Genomic DNA, 17982 nt, shown 5'->3' on the forward strand with positions numbered 1-17982 from the left:
TGAATTTGAGATACCTCTGGAATATCCAGTAATAAACTACACAAGGGGCAGTTGAGGACTCAGGATTGAAGCAGAAAGGAGAGAGATTAGATATAGAGACTGGATGTAGAGTTCTAGAGATGATAATTAAACAGATGGGAGCTGATGAGGTTCTCAAGGGAGAATTTATATGTATGTCCATCCTAGGACAGAATCTTGGAAAAGATATTAGGCCAATATATCTCCATCTGATATAACATGTGATAAGTACTAGATGAGTAGCATAAAATAAGTGCAAAAGAAGTATTCTAATTCTAAATCCAGTTCTACCAACTTGCTGTGTCAATACCTATGCCAACAAATAATTCAGCCTGTGTTTGCTCATCTATAAAACTGGAATGATAAAACTATCCGGTTCATGGAGAGGTTGTGAGAACTAACCAGAATTCCAAAGCTCTTTGTAATTATTAATTGCAATGGAAGTTAAGGGATTATGAAACTGGCCTCTGCTAATAGATTTTTATAGGGAAAAGGCAAATGATTTTAAAAAGTGTATTTTATTCCCTATTCCATTATCCTAAAGCTGGAAGAGTGGCTAGCTTACTGGGTTGGGTTCAAATTTTGATTCTGACACTTATTAGCTATGTGACCTTGGGCAATTCACTTAACTTTACTTCCTTCAGGTGGATTCCTTGGGATTTTTCTTTTCTTTTTTTGAGGGGGGGATTTTTCTATTAAAGCATTGGTGGGTTGAAATCTTTTTGCTTTGATGGAGGGAATCTCTCATACTCTGAAAATCTGATTCTATATTCCATTATTCTATCTCAACTAAAAGTAAGAAAATTCATCTGTGTTTTGACTTTAATGGATAGTACTTTACACATAGACACTGAGACCCTCTGTTTTTAATACTTTATTTAAGGTCTGATTCATCATCCCATTATTGAGCCACAATTAGCATTATCGTCTAAGCTCCAGTGGGCTCTGTTTGCTAGAACAAATTCCACAATTGATAAAGATAGTTTTTCAGCACTGGAGCCTACGCTAAGGAAGCAGAGAAAAAATGACCAATGAACTTTCTCTTTCCTCCCACATTTTGGACCCATCTTTTAATGGATAAAGTCAATTGGTATCTCATATTTATGATATAAAATAAATATGAATTAAATAAACAGGTGGTAACTTGTTATATAAAGGCAGGATTTATTTTTTTTAAAAGATAATAGTAGCTTTGTTTATGAATAGCATCTGTTCCAAGAAAGTTTAATATATTATGACTCCAATGTGTGCTATATAGAGAAGAGAAAAATACAGCAGCGGATTTAATACTACATCTGTGACTAGTTAGTTATGGTAACCTTCAGGTATGTGGTGGTTTCAGCAAAAGTTCTAATACACATTCCAGACACCAAGAACTATAGGGAAAACTGTAAAAAAAATAAATAAATAACACCCCTCTCCCCCACACACATGCATACATGGAGAATTAATACATTCACTAGTTTTGAGAACTAAAACGATAATGCAGTTATTTCCTTGCTCATCATCAAAAACACATTACTTCCTCCCTTCCTCCCTGAACCCACCCCCCACCCCCACCCCATATTGTTCCATGTTGGATAAGTTGATGTGCTAAAACCATTGACTTGGGTTGGGTTCCCAAATGGAGCCATACGCTTCAATAATGAGATTTTCAGCAAGGAGAAATGAGCTTTTTCTTATAAAAAACAAAACTGATTGATATATTTTCAGGCTAAACCATTAGCAGTTTCACTGGGGAGAAAAGCAGGACAAAAGACTCCAAGTTGCAAAAAGTCACTGCGATCCCGACAAAATGCTAATCTTTGGGTAAATGCTGCTACAGCAACAGAAGGGACATTCAGCAGCTTCTTAGCCTGAACAAGGCTTTGACTTTAGAATGTGTTTGTTCTTCAAAGTCAGCTGTTTCTGATGAAAAGCTGATGAACCTGCTTGATTTTCTTTTCTGTCACTTTGATTGTCTGGCTCAGGTATCTTCCTATAAATCACAAATAAACTTTTTTGAGGGTGAGGAGGTGGCAGTGGCGGGGAGAGTTCCTCCTGTTTCCATGTTTTGCTTTGATTTACTGGACACGAAAGTTAATTTTCATGAGATTAAGCAAAACACACAAATAGTAAAAGATCTTAGGGTTAAACACACTTAAGAAGAGGCACTTAAGAGGAAAACAAATAGTTTTAAGACAATAAACAGAACATAAGACAGATTATATGAAAGCAAAAGTATGTCACAAGATAAGATTGAAGGCAAACAAAGAACTCAAGGAGATTGGGTCAAGGGGAGAGCTGTTCTTGAGGTGGGGGCCTTTCAGTGCCTCCTGGGCAACCCTTGGACTTCAGCTGCAGTCTTAATCTCGTGGGTGACATTTTGTGTTTAATTATTAGGCACTGGTAGTATTAAGGAGTATGAGTGACTATATCTGTTTCAAAGATGTAACTTACCTTGCCTCCTCTTCTGAATATAAGTTTTGTTGCTAACTCAGAAGAAGCACAAATCAGTTTAGAAAGTTGCTTGTTAAATAATGATTTCCTTACTAACTTCAGCTAACTATTCATAGATGTCACTGACCCGCTCAACATCTATGACTCACTCCTCCAATCAACTGGCAATATTTTGCTAAGAGATACTGTTAGTGAAACATTTGGTTCACTGTTCATATTTTCCCTATTTTTTTTAAAAAAATTAAAACACACAACATAGCAAAATAAAAATTTTAAATCTCTAGTGATTTTCTTGTGATTCTTGGATAAGTGGGATATGAAATGTAGCTGAGTTGGTGGAGGAATTTACACACACACACTCACATATACTCAGTCACACACATACATATATTCACACACAAACCATCTTGCCTTGTAAACTGCATCCGTGTCCTCCTTCATGCCCTGCATAGCCTTTACTCCAGTGGGGATCCAGCCAGCTATTGTCATTGCCTTAAAGATGGTACCAATGAATAACTTCATCGTGAAACCAGGCAAAGAATTATCCAGGCTGCTCATGGATGAGATGCTTTGGATATCCATGTGTCACTAGTAAATAACAACCCTTTGCATAGGGTAAGTGGTGACAGAACTTGGGAGGGAGGCAGAAAAGCTGTTTCCCATTAACATAGCTTGTAGAAAAAAGCTGACATTAAGATAGCAACCAGATAATTAAGGAATAGTTTTGCTCATGCAGCCATTGTTCAGGTTCAACCTTCCTAGAGAGGTGGTTGGACAGGGCGAAGGTACGTGATTAAATATAGTTGTCTTGCAACATCCCCTCCCCTTCCCCAAGACATGAGATTTTAAACCATATTAGAGTCAAGTCTCTGATATATAGGTTCTTTGCTTAATTGATGACAGAAATACATACACAAATCAACAAATGTATGTTTTCTTTTTTAAATTAATTTTATTGATGTCTTTTTTATTTCCCAAAATTGTCTCTAGTGTACTTCCTTCTTTTCTCCCCATAGCAAGTTATAAAGACAAAAAAGAAAAGAAAAATAAAAATCAGCTAAACTGATCCATGCATCATGAATATCTGAAAACACACACAACATAATATTTTTGTAGGGATGGGATAGGGGTATACACTTTATCTCTTCTTTGGAACCATGCTTTTTCTTTGTAATTTTGCAATATTCACTTTTGATTTTTTGTGTGTGTGTATGATTGTTATTTCCATTCCCATTGTTGTCATGTATATTTTGTTTTCTTGGGTCTGCTTATTTCACTATATATCAGTTCATACAGATCTTTACATTCATCTCTGTAGTTATCATATGTATCATTTCTTACAATGTAGAAATATTTAATCAGTTTAGTGTATCGTACTTTAGTTAGCCATTTCCCAATCAGTGGGAGTCTACTTTGCTTTCAATTCTTTGTTATCACAAAAAAATACTGTTAGATGTATTTTGGTATATGTGGGCACTTTTTTTCTTATCAATGGCTTCCTTGTGGTTCTGTGGGTTAAAGGGTATGGAAATTTGAGTGAGTCATTTTGTTTGCATAGCTTCAAACTGCTTTCCAAAATAGTCATTCTAATCCACCAACAATGTACAAGTGTAGCTATCTTCCCTAAATTTCTGCAACACTGACTATTCAACTATTTTGTCATCTCTGCCAGTTTGCAGGGTATGACTTAAAACCTCAGAGTTGAGGGTATAACCAAGATGGTGGAAAGAAGGCAGGAATTCAACTGAGTTCTCCCCCAAATTCCTCCAAAGACCTTTAAATAATGCCCTAAAACAAATAATGGAGTGGTGGAAATCAAGGATGGGTGAAACAATTTTCCAGCTCAAGATAGTTAAAAGTTTTGTAGGAAAGGTCTGTTGCACTGGAGTGAACCAAGCCACACCAATGCAGACCAGGCCCCAGAAAACCAGGAACAGGCCTTGGGAGTGAAGGAATCAGTAGCTGCAACAGCTGCTTCCAGAACTCTCAGCCCACAGATAGTACAAGAGTTGAATAACTGGTCAGAAGAAGATTACAAGGATCCTTTTGTTGGCACTGGGCTGGAACTCTTTCGCTTTGCTCATACTCAGATCCTGGTCAAAGTCCTGGTTGGCAGCTCCAGGGTGAGGTGGAGCATTTAGCATACAGGAGCTTTTCAGTCAACAGTGGAGCAGAGACCCTTCCCACAGTTCCAGAGCAGAAAAGGGTGCTTGTGAACCCTCACAGTCCAGAGCACAGGTCAGGGGAGTAGCAAACACTTCTCCTTAGATCATACCACCTTGGAAGACCTGAAAACTTACAGGTCCTTAGAAGGATCTCTGAAAACAGCTGCACAAAACCTCTGAAGCTTGCGACAGTGTACTTTCATGGAAGCAGAGTCCCACTTTAGCAAAGAGTTAAAAGTCAAGAAATAGCCTGGAAAAAATGAGCAAACAACAGAAAAAATTCTGACCATAGAAAATTACTATGATGATAAGGAAGATCAAAACACACACTCAGAAGACAGAAAAGTCAGAATTCCCACATTCAAAGCCTCCAAGAAAAATATGAAATGGTTTCAGGCCATGGAAGAGCTCATAAAGGATTTTAAAAATCAAATAAGAGAGGTAGAAGGAAAAATGGGAAGAGAAATGAAAGTGATGCAAGGAAATCATGAAAAAAGAGTCAATATCTTGGTAAAGGAGGAACAAAAAAATAATGAAGAAAATAATACCTTAAAAAACAGACTAGGCCAAATGGTAAAAGAGGTACAAAAAAATCAATGAGGAAAAGAATGCCTTGAAAAGAAGAATTGGTCAAATGGGGGGAAAAGTCACTGAAGAGAACTCATTAAAAAAATAGAATTGACCAAATAGAAAAGGAGGTACAAAACCTCACTGAAGAAAATAATTCCCTAAAAATTAGAATTGAAGGGGACCTAATGACACTGTGAGACATCAAGAAACAAGAAAACAAAACCAAAAGAATGAAAAAATGGAAGGCAATGTGCAATATCTTATTGGAAAAACATCTGATCTGGAAAACAGATCCAGAAGAGATAATTTAATAATTATTGGACTTCTTGAAAGTCATTATTAAAAAAAGAAGCCTAGACAACATCTTTTAGGAAATTAACTAGGAAAACTGCCCTGATATTATAGAGCCAGAGGGTAAAATAGAAATTTGAAAGAATCCACTGATCACCTCCTAAAAGAGAACCCCAAATGAAAACTCTCAGGAATAGTATTGTCAAATTCCAGAGCTCCCAGGTTAAGGAGAAAATATTGCAAGCAATCAGAAAGACATTTCAAATATCATGGTGTCACAGTCAGGACAGCGTAAGACTTAGCAGACTTTACATTAAAGGATCAGAGGGCTTAGACTATGATATCCTAGAGGGCAAAGGATCTAGGATTACAACCAAGAATCACCTACCCAGCAAAACTGAGTATAATCCTTCAAGGGAAAAAAATAGATACTCAATGAAATAGAGAACTTTCAAGCATTCCTGATTCAAAGATCATACCTGAATAGAAAATTTGACTTCCAAATACAAGACTTCAGAAGTATAAAAAGGTAAACAGGAAAGGGAAATCATAAGGAACTTAATAAGATTAAATGTTTTACATGACTACATGGTTAGATGATACTTGTAACTTAAGAACTTTCTCATTCTTAGGGTAGTTAGGAGTATACATGAACAGAGGGCAAAGATGTGAGTTGAATGATGGGATGATATCTTTAATAATAAAATTAAGGGGTGAAAAAGAGAAATGCCCTGGGAGAAAGGAAGAGGAAGGGGTAGAATGGGATAATTTATCTCACATAAAAGACACCAGAAAGAGTTATAACAGTGGAGAAGAAACAGGGGAGAGGGCAGGGAACACTTGAACCTTACTCTCATCAGAATTGACTCAGAGGGAATAACATACACACTCAACTGGGTATAGAATTCCATCTTACCCTGCAGGAAAGTAGAAGGGGAAGAGGATAAGAGAAGGCAGGGGTACTCATAGAAGGGAGGGTAGATTGGGGGAGACAATATCAGAAACAATACACTTCTGAGGAGGTCAGGGTGAAAGGAGAGAGATAATAGAATAAATGAGAGAAAATAGAATGGAAGGAAATATAGTTAGTAATAACTGTGAAAAAAATTTTGAAGCAACTTTCTCTGATAAAGGTCTCATCTCTCAAATATCTAGAGAAATGAGTCAAATTTATGGAAAAAATGAGCCGTTCCCCAATTGAAAAATATAAAAAAATTGTTCAGTTTTCAGATGAAGTAATCAAAGCTATCTATAGCAATATGAAAAAAAAATGCTCTAAACCTCTATTGATTGGAGAAATGCAAAGCAAAACAATACTGAGATACTACCTCATACCTATTAGATTGGCTAATAGGACAGAAAAGGAGAATGATAAATGGTGAAAGAGATGTGGGATAATTGAGACACTAATGCACTGTTGGTGGAGTTGTGAACTGATTCAACCATTCTGTAGAGCAATCTGGAATTATGCCCAAGTATTTATAGCAGCTCTTTTCTAGTGGCAAAGACCTGGAAATTGAGGGGATGTTTATCAATTGAGGAATGGCTGAACAATTTGTGGTATATGATTGTGATGGAATACTATTGTGATATAAGAAATGATGAGCGAGATGCTCTCAGAAAAACCTGAAGAGACTTACATGAATTGATGCAAAGTGAATGAGCAGAAATAGAAGACATTGTACATAGTAACAGCAATATAGTAAAATGATCAACTGTGAATGACTTAGCTATTCTCAACAATACAATGATCCAAGAAAATTCTGAAGGACTTATGGTGAAAAATGCTACCCATCCCCAGAGAAAGAACTGATGGAGTCTGAATACAGATCGAAGCATGCTTTTTTACTTTCTTTATTTTTCTTGCATTTTTATTTTGACCTAAGTTTTTTTTTTAACATGATCAATATGAAAATATGTTTTGCATGATTACACATGTACAACCTATATCAAATTGCTTGCCTTCTCAAAGACAGAGGTGGGGAGGGAGGTAGAGAATTTGAAATTCAATTTTAAAAATGAATATTGAAAATTGTTTTGACATGGAGTTGGAGAAAATAAAATATTAAAGGAAAAAATAAAACCTCAGTTATTTTGGTTTACATTTTTTATTAGTGATTTGGAGTATTCTTTCATGTGGTCACTAATAGTTTTTGGTTCATTCAGTTCATAGCTTTTGATCACTTAGCCATTGGGGTGCATATTATACTTCATTTGTTTTTAAATGGCAATTCAGGTAAGTCAGCTTGCATTTATTTAGCACTTACAATGTCCCAGGTACCAACCCAAGTGTTACAGAGAAAGTCAAATGCATCTCCTACCCTCAATAAGTCCATATTCTAATGGAAAAGAACCTCGTGGCTATTATTTCCTGCACTAATCTATGGCTAAAAAGACCTATGGAAGGTTGTTTTTTATACTTGGAATACGAATGAAGTATGTTGGTTCCTTTAACACATGTTGAAAACTCCGCTGAGGAGTAGGAACTCTTGAGTGGGTTGATTCTGGGGGATGGGAGTGAGGGCAAAGATGACCTGGCTAGCTTAATTTCTGGGAAAGAGAATTAAGGAGGAACTACCACATCAGTTGGAGATGATACAAACTTTCTTCTTTTTTTTTCCATTGTCAGTCTTATTATCTGTACAGCACAATTTATCACTTTGTTACCCACTTTTGCCACTGAAGGGAAGTATGACCTAATGTACATGGCCTGACCTTGAAGTCAAGAAGTTCTGGATCTAAGTACTACTTCTGTCTCATACTAGCTTGTGCTCATAGACAAGTCACTTAACTTCTCAATGACCTCAGGTAACTCTAACACTGTAAGTTATTGATGAAGTTCTGATCTGTTTTGGTGGAATGGCCTATTCAGATTTGGAGACCCTTATGCCCGATGAAATCACAAGTATGTACCCCCAAAATCTATTTTCCCCATTAATTGTTTCATTGTACAGGTCTTATTTCCCCAACTGGATTATAAATTACATGTAAATACTTCTTTTGTACCCAAAAGGACCTGGCACTGGTGCCAGACATTTAAGTATTCCAAATATGGTTATTTATATTAAGTAATTTCCTGAAAAGTGGTAATTAGAGTCAATGTGGAACTCATTTTTACCTAGGTTGAATCAACTGGACAAAACTATTTATAAACATACTAACAGCTAACGTTTATATAGTGTTAAAAGGCTTTTCTTTACATCCTCATTTTGTGCCTCAAAACAATTCTAGGAGGCTGGCACTTATTTCCATATTGTTAATGAGGAAAATGAGGCTCTGAGGCTTAGAGGATTTGACCATATCATGCAGCAAAGTGTTAGAGGAAGCACCTTATTTCAGGTTTTCCTGACAGAGTCCATCACTCATTTGGTTACTTCATACAAGCAGAGCAAACCTCTGAGGAAGACATACATATTTTAAGATTTGAATTTTTTTTTCTGAAAGGCACAAGATTTAGAACACAAAGAGACACTAGAAAACATTTAAATTTTACAGATGAAGAAATTTAGAGGCTGACTCTAAATCAAACAGAAGCCAAGCAAACCCAGAATCTTGGCCCGCTTCTAATTCCAAATCCAGGGCCCCTTCCAGAAGAAAAATGGTTCTATTTGCTTTTTAGCTTTTCTTGCTAAGAGAACCGGATAAGAACTTGACTTGCCACATCTCCAGAGCTAATGTGGAATTATAGGATCGAGCCCAGCACGTGTAGGCAGGAGATTTAACTTCTAGACCCAGGTCTGGCCCTAGGCTACTGAGTGACCTCGGGGGAGCCACTTAACTCTGGGCTTCCATTTGGCCGTCTAGAAAATGATAGGGTTGCACCGGATGACTTCCAAGGTCCCTTCCCGCTCTCACGTTCTGGTTTCCCCAGGATCTTTATTTAAAAACAAACCCCCAACTTCACATCTATCACCATCCGAGACTTCCACTGCCTCCTTCCTTATATAGGTGCTCTTGCTCGGCTGTACCCCTACACGCAGGGCACACATGCCCCTGCATCTCCTGTATTCACCGCACACGGAATGCGGGCGTTTGGTCAGCGTGACAAAGCTCCAGTACAGGTGAGCCACCAAGTTAAGGAGCGCAGCCCGGACCAGCCCACCTGTGTCAGAAGAGAGCAGTGTAGTGTTCCCCAAAGGTTACCCCAATTCCTGCTTCTTTTTCTCCCTCCTCTCCTCCCCCATCCCTCTTCAGATCTTCTCTCTAAGCACCCTCTGCCTATGTTCCCTCTTCTCCTTTCGCTTCCCATCCCCCCCCCCCCCGCCCCTTTCCTCGTCTCTACCCCTCCCAGCACCTTACACCCCTGCAGAGATTCGAACCTCTAACTAGGGGTTGCCCGCAGAGGAAGGAGGCCGGGAGGGAGGCACCCACTTCCAAGTGGTTGAGCGTGGGGGAGGAGGAAGACCAGGGGGAGGGGGCCAAGGGGGCGGGGGCGGCAGAAGCTGGAGGAGGAGGAGGGCGAGGCGAACTAGGCATGCTCGCTCAGCAGCGGCCGCTTCAGGCTCGCCTGCTAGCTCACAACCCCGCGGCCGGGAACGGCGGCGGCGGCGGCTGCGGCGGGGCCGGCAGCGGGAGGCAGCATGAGGGAGCCTCTCGGTAAGTCCCTGACTTCCTCGTCTTCTGCCTTGCACCCTCCCCACAATTCCTACACCGCTTTCCTGTGTCTCTCCTCCAGCCCGAACCCTGCCTTTCTCCCCTCCGAACTTTTGTAGCCTGGGACCTGCAGCCGCCCCTCATTCCTTTCCTGTGGACTGCGTCGGTAAGGGTCGTTAATAAGTGAAGCCAAGCAGCGCCCTCCACCCCCAGCTTCCGCCGCCGACCCCCGGAGGATCTCTGCCATCCCGCCGCACTACAACCCCTCTAGGTGTCCTCCCTGTTCCGGTGCTGCCCAGGGTAGCCAGCGCTAGTCCGGGCGGCGGCGGCGGCAGCGGCTCTGCCCCCCGAGGTGCCCGCCTCTCCCCCCACCCCCGCCCCAGCTCCAGGACTCTGTGCCCTTTTTGCGCGCTCTCGGTTCCAGGGCTGCGCCCTGGGCGCACGCCGCCTGAGCCTTCCAGAGTCCCTGGGAAGACGGTCCCTCCTCTCTCCGCCAGTTTCCTCTTTTCTTGGGATCTTCCCGACGAAGGCTTCACCTTGCCTGTCCCTTTGCTCCCTTGGCAGCTGCCTATCGCCGGGGCGAAGAGGACAAACGGGTGACTTTTGCCCCCTCTCTTTTTGGAGGCTCCTCCCTGTCTCCCGAGTTCCCCAACTTCATAGAGGCGACCCTGCAGCGCTTCCTTTTGGACATCTTCTTAAAGCAACCGCAAAGCAGCAGACTACCCTTTGGGGAGCCTCACCTTTGTGGTCACTGCACATCGCGAACTAGCTGCATTAACATTTAGAACTTCAATATACAAAGTTCTGCCCTTTGCCTCCCTCCCCCTGCCCCCGGCACTCCCAGGCTCCAGCCTTTTGCCTGTTTAAATACCACAGGCAAGGGAAAGGCTGGTGGGTGCTAGATGTCCTCGGCTCCCGCCACAGCTGTAACGCACCCACGTGCACACCACACACAGTTTAAGGTCTGGGGGATTATGACTGTAATCTCTGGCTGTGAATTCTGAGCACTGCGTGTTTCTTCTGCAGTGTTTATTGTTCTGAGAGAGAGAGAGAGAGAGAGAGAGAGAGAGAGAGAGAGAGAGAGAGAGAGAGAGAGAGAGAGATTGTAAAAGAGATGCAGTAAATCCAGTTTATCAGCTCATTTATGAACCTGGAAACCTGTTCTGTCTTTCTCTCATTCCCTCAAGCATCTCACCTCATTCCCCCTCTCGCCCCACCCCTCCAAAGAGAAGTGCGGTAATCGGCCATAAAATGTCACAGCAACTCCAGCTTTCTTAGATGTTGAGACCACAAGCGCAGGACTGAATCAGGATTGTATTCCCGCTGCTGCAGCCTACAGGATTAAAAGACGCGCCTTTGCTTCCTTCTTGTTACTGTTAATAGGAACTAATACCTCCGATGCTTCTGGGTGTTGAAAAAAAGAAACTGTGATTTCACTACGAAAGTATCAAAAATGAAAACTTTTTTGGTCAGTGAAGCCTGACTATGCCCAGTAAACTCACTGGGGTGTGTGTATGTGTTAAGCTAGTCAGAAATAGATTGAACAAATCTGCTTTTACCCCCACCCCTGCCCTACCTTATCACCTTTCCCTCCTCTCCCCACCCCTAGTTTCATTTCTCAGATCCTGCGGTGAATTCTCTTCCCACTGAGAAAGAGGGATGGAGTAGAAGGGGGATATAGCTCAGTGTTCCTAGCTTTGACATTCGAATGTCATTTCTTTCTCTTTGCCATTTTGCAGAACTTCCCTCTTTGCCCCATTCTTTTTCAGTCCAGCAAACAGGAGAGTCCACAATCTTCAAAGAAATCAAAATCAGAGTGAGTTCTGAATTCATTTTCTTAAAAATGGAGGTGAGGGTAGATGATTTTTAAATTGTGTGTACTGAATAATACTTTTTAATATAAAAAGAAGGCTTAGCATTTGAATTGTTGGAGATTACTATGTTATACTATTGTTTAATTTCTTTTTGGATCTGATCTAAGATTTTTTTGTGGCATGGGGGAGCTCCCAGGATGGAAACTCCCTTTGTGGATATAGTTCTGCCTTCTGTAATTTATAGCCAGAGGGAGCTGGGTAGGGCAAGTGACTTGTTCATGGTCACAAAACTAGTCTGTGTCAGAGGCATGTAATTCTACATTCCTGACTCCATGGGCCCATGCTCTGTCCACTACTTCATATTCATTCTCAAGGTATATTGCTAAATGGTTTAAGTTTTGTAAACTAAAGTTGAGAAATGAGAAGAGTTAGGATAAATTAGAATTACAGTATTGTGGTCAAGCCAATTGAGTCACTTTGAAAGCTAAATGCCTTAGAAAGCTGCTTTTAGAAATTTAGGCTATGAATAGTGAGGCTTTTGGGGGGTACACCTCTCCATATATGATTAGGTAATTTAGTAAATTCATCAAAAGCAGAGATGATCTTTAGCATATAAAATCTATAAGAATCTGGTTTCCCATCTTTATTTGAAAATAGGCATCTGAGGTGGTATAACTGAGAGAATGCTGGATTTGGAATCAGAGTGCTGGATTCAGATATTGCCTTAGATACCTAGTAGTTGTGTGACCCTGGGCAGGCTATTTAACCTGAAAAAGGATATTATAATATATTAGCATTTACCCTACCAGGTTGTTGGTAATCTAATGATGTGTTTGTAAAGTGCTTTGAAATCTTTAAAGAGTTACGTAAATTTTATTATTATAGTCATTCCATAAATACAACTTTGTTTTTAAAGATTAGACATTTGGGCAGGAACCAGAATATTACTTGGAGGGAGGTTATATTTGAAAACAAAAAGAGTTGGATTTTTTTTAAACTTCCTTCTATGTTACTTAAAACATCCAGGTGTTGAATAGTGTGAAATGTTACATAAACTTGGATTAGCTTGTCTATCTCATCATAATCTCTGGCCACAGATTAGTCACATATTGTCCAGTAGCTCCATACCTGTTGCTGTTGGGTGATCTAGAATACCAGAAGTAAACAAGAGCCTATTTGTTCAGTGAGAAAAGCAACATTATGATAACAGTTTTTTTCCCTTGATGAAGGAATTTTTAAAATCAATATGTCACACATATTCAGGAGAAAAACTCTGGTATGACCTGTTTTCTTCTCCTTCCCACCCATTGGATATATTTGAAGGAAGACATCTTCCTAACTTTGTGGTGATATTGAATTCGAAACAAGTTCCTGTAGGAATGCAAAGTCCTGTTTAAATAAATTTGGCCAGAATCCACCTAATTAGTCTGAGGGGAGTTCTGGGACTGAGAAAAGTGAGTATGAAGCAATTGTTGTGCTTTTTATTTTTTTTCTCTGACAAGGAAAAACTGTTTCTGAAATCCTCTGGGCCTGTTGCTAAACCCATCACTGCATCTTATTTGGTTTTAACAGATGTTGTTTTCCACCTCTTGGATGGAAAGGGTTATCTCACTTGCTAAAACCTTGCCATTGTGCTTTGTTTCAAGGGCCTGCTGACTTAAGGAATGCTGGGGGAAGCTTACTCACAAAATCCAGCCTAAAAGGAAAGGGTAGGTCAAACTTTAAACACTTTGATATTGCCTTTAAAATCCAAACCTCTTCTATATCAGAACTTTAAGGGGGGGAGAAGGATGACCCCCAAATCTCATCTTGAAAAAGATTGAAACTTTAGTGTTATCTTTGTTTGCATATATCATCTATCTACCTCTAACTTAACCTTTAAAAACTTAGTTGTGGGCATCCTGGGTAAGTGTGATAGAATGTATCTATTAATATATAATATTAATTCTATAATATAATAGAATGTATCTATTCATGTCTAAATATTGCCCATTCTGATTCAGTACAGATTAGTTACCACTTCCTACCAGAATCTGCTAAAATTCTCTTGGATATCTAAATGTAAACAGTCAAAATTCAATATATAGAGGGAAAAAGACCCCCAAACAAAACAATTTCTTCAATGTTATAGTTATCAGGATTGTTAGGTTATCTGTGAAGTTTTTTCTTCTCTTTTTATTTTGGTACTGACCTGTGATTTCATCCATATGGGTACTCCTGGTACTAGTCAGTTACTAAAATTATATGTCTGAGAAAACCTTACATTGCTGAATGTGGATTTGGGCTGAGAATAATAGGTTATATATTTTGCTCTATTATCTGAGGTTATATAGCTGTCTTAGAACCAAGAAACTGTTCCCGCTCCCATCCCTATCTCTCTAGGGTCTGAGAAATTGGAAAGTATTTGATCTTAGTCCTTATGAGATGACTTCTAATGCATTTTAAAATGTGGTGGTATTTAAGTTGTTATAATGAATGACTAATGCCATTATCATATAAAGGGACATGTAGAGAGGAAGGAGAAGTCAAGAAAGAAGAAATTTTGTAAATCTGAATGGTGGTGAGAAAGATGAGATATAAGGAGTTCAGGAGTATGGCTGAACTGAAAAAGACTGAGGTCCTACTGTGTGCCTATGGGCAAATCATTTAACCTCTCTGAAACTCAGTTTCCTCCTCTGTAAATTGCAGATAATAATACAGTATTTGCTGGGATGGTTATGAGAAGAATATTCCACCAACTTTAAAGCCCTATGTAAATATTGGCAATTTTTAATGTTATATCGTTAGGAAAGAGGAGGTAGCATTTTTTTAAGAGAAAAAAAGTATTGCATACTTGACCCATTTTAATTCAGGCCCAGTGCTGACCAAGTCTGGTGAGATACTATTGTTCCATAATGATTTTGATTTAAGACACCAGTTTCCAAACTTTTCTGTCCCTTTCAGAAACCCCAACTCAGTGAAGAAGTCCTTATTAGAATAATGATTTCAAAGATTAAATACTCTTTCTGGTGATCTGCAGTGTTTCCCACAAATTTGAGGCTCTGGCTCCAATATCACAGTGGTTTGGGAAGAATTTTTGAACTTAAATGTTTGGGTATTTTAAGTGGGGCAGTTGGACAATCCTGCTTAATAATTAAGATAACAGGAGCTGGCAGCCTCATTTCTAAGAATGGAATTGAACAGTTTGGCCATTTGGTGGGTTGGGGTGGGGATGACAAATCTATGGATCATTTTGTAACTCTCTTATGTCTAGTTTGTTTTCATGCCTTGGATATTAACCTTTTGTTTAGTGAGAATACATTGTTGTTCATTAATCATAACATTAGAACTCAAAGTTTTCAGTTTGAAGAAAACATTTACACTGAACTTCCAACAACTCCAAAGCCCAGTTACATCTTAAGTATGGAATGTCAGTGAATACAGCTTAGAAGTTGCATATTTAAGGGGTTGGGTAGGGAGGGGGGTGGAGAATGGGAAATTCCTGGAGTCCGGAAACTTGGGATGTTTTTAGAGTAATTATATATCAAGCTTTGTTAGCAGTGCCATAAGCTTATCACAAACAAGTTAATCAGTTCATGTCACAGGTTGTAAGACTATATGCCTTATGTGATTTGGCTCTGTATAACGAGAAATTGGAATTCTTCATTTATCTTTAGGGTACCCCCCCAATCTTTCTTTAGTTACGCACAGTTGGGTTTTTGTTGTTGTTTTTGTATTGTGGCATATTAGATAGAGCATTGTATTTGAAATAGGAACACGTAGGTTCAGGTTCTTTCAGATACTAGCTGTGTGATCATGGGAAAATGTCCACACTTCAGTTCCCACATCTACAAAATAGGGACAGAATTGCTTATAATATATACATCTCAGGGTTGCTATGAAGTAAATATCTAAAGTGCTACGTGAATGTGAGGCTATTAAGCCTGTCCTGGCTGTAGAGATGGGGCTAGGGAGAAGCCAAAGTTTTGGCTTTATTTTATGATTATACTAATTTTTATTGAACTGTTTTGGAGGTATGGGATCCATCCCCATGTTGACTGCTATTTTTGCTCTTATATGACCACAAAATACTCTAAACTGTCTGCCAAATGAAGGCTGCTGGTCACAAGGGAAATCAGCCAAGAGAAAATAGGTGGATATTCAGGAATTCATTCCCATTACTAGAAAAAACAACTTGAGAGCCCCTGTCCTACTTATAGTGATTGATTCATTAGCCTTCTCTTTATAGATTAATGTTGGTCCCTTAGGTTTGTGTGCACATATATGTTACCTCCACTGAAATCTTGTTCCAACTTCTCATCTGTTACCTGGAGGTGACCCTGAATTCTCATAGATTGTTTCGGTAGAGAATAAATGTTGTCAGATTCTTCTGAGTTGGAAAAGATCCAAGTAGAGACCCAGGAACAAGCCTGTATCTGTTATCTAGAAGCTGGCCTCAGTTCTGAGGGTCACCAGAAGGTGGAGATTTAGAACTGCAAGGGGCCATAGAGATCATCTAATCTTAACCCTTCATTTTGGTCATGGGGAAACTAAGGTCCAGAGAGCTTATGGAGTTGCCTGAACTCACACAGCTACTAAGTTCCTAGTCAAGATTTGAAACAAAGTCCTCTGAATCCAAATCCAGCTCTTTCATAGATTCTGTTTACTAAGGGAGAAAAGGATTCTCATCGTCTTGGGTGGAAGAGTCTCCAGTACAGTGAAACCACATAATTTTTAGCTGTAACATCTCCTTAGTAGTTCATGTGCTCTATAACAGGTATTAACCTGGATATCTTCTTGTGATGCTACTATTTAGTTTGAGCTTTTCATTGGCAGGTTCATTTGAGAAAAAATCATCAAGAAATTGGTGATATGGGAAGAGGTAATTTAACACAGATAATTTCTGATAGGATAGTTGGGTGGCAAAGTGGATGGAGCACTGCGCCTGGAGTCAGGAAGACCATAGTTCAAATCAGGCCTCAGACACTTATTAGCTGGGTGACCTTAGGCAAGACACTTACTCCAGTTTCCCTTAGTTTCCTCATCTGAGCTGGAGAAGAAAATGGCAAAGCACTCCAGTATCTTTGCCAAGAAAACCCCAAATGAGATTATGAAGAGTCAGACATAGGTTTATAGTGTATGTTAACACTAGGAATTAACATAAGACAGAGATAACAGTCATTAATCTGTTGTTGAACCTTAATTAGACAAACATTAAATACTTGTTATGTTCTAGGCACTGTGCTGAGTGCTAGGGATTCAAAGACAAAAGCAAAAATCTGACCCTCAAATTAGATGTACACAAATAGGTAAATACTTGGGTAATTTGAAGAGGGAAAATGTGTTGGGGGTGGGTTGGATGTTGGACAGAGGGAGGTGAGAGTGGATCAGGGAAGGTCTCTTGGAAGAGGAGGCCCTTAAACTTAACTGCCCATAAGGAATTTTACAGATGGGATTGAGGAAGTGGTATATTCCAGGTGTGAGGGAAGGCTTGAGTGAACACAGGTAGCCAGAGGGTGGAATGTTGGGTTCAGGGAACAACTGGCAACACTCTTTGGCTGGAACAGGGAGTGCATTAAAGAGTAATATGAATGTAACAAGGATGAAAGAGTAGTTTGGAACTAGATTTTGGAGGGTCTTAAATGCCAGGTAATTTATCATAGAGGTAATAGGGAGCCGTTACAAGGAAATTAGGCGGTTATATCTATGTCTTAAGACTATTTTGGCAGAGGGTAGAGACTGGAAACACAAAAAACAATTAGTACTCTAAGTGAGAAGTGATGATATGAGCTATAACTAAAGTTATTGTAAATGATTTATTTTTGTAATGTACCACAACTTATCCTCTCAAATGAGTGTTTTCCCCATCAAAACAGTCACTTTGGAAGGCCACGAACTTATTACTGCATTTTGCCATTGCTTAAAATGGCTCTGTAATCCTTCAAAATTGGTGGTCTACTTTCTTCTAAATATCTTCAGTGGTGTCTTCATTCTTAGGGGACAGATTGATTTTTGGAAATAGTCACTTTGAGACGTGTCTGATAAATAAATAAGAACCAATTTAAGTGAACAGATGAAGATGCTTTGTGACAATCTAGCTTGAGGACCAAAAA

General features: G+C 39.5%; 1 protein-coding gene across 5 annotated transcripts in view; it reads left to right on the forward strand.

The window, feature by feature from the left end:
• Positions 1-9937: 9937 nt before the first annotated feature.
• The window catches only part of JCAD (junctional cadherin 5 associated), a 72573-nt gene continuing 64528 nt past the window's right edge, over positions 9938-17982 (forward strand). Inside the window, exons 1-3 of one of the 5 annotated variants that reach the window (XM_072651849.1) lie at positions 10005-10079; positions 11816-11892; positions 13537-13599. The gene's annotated coding sequence lies outside the window, so the exon portion shown is untranslated. Of the gene's footprint in view, positions 10080-11815; positions 11893-13536; positions 13600-17982 lie in introns of those variants that run through there. The other 4 variants (XM_072651848.1, XM_072651851.1, XM_072651852.1 and 1 more) reach the window with 4 other exon arrangements.

This window comes from Notamacropus eugenii, chromosome 3 (genome assembly GCF_028372415.1).
Source record: "Notamacropus eugenii isolate mMacEug1 chromosome 3, mMacEug1.pri_v2, whole genome shotgun sequence".
In the NCBI taxonomy this organism is placed as follows: Eukaryota; Metazoa; Chordata; class Mammalia; order Diprotodontia; family Macropodidae; genus Notamacropus; species Notamacropus eugenii.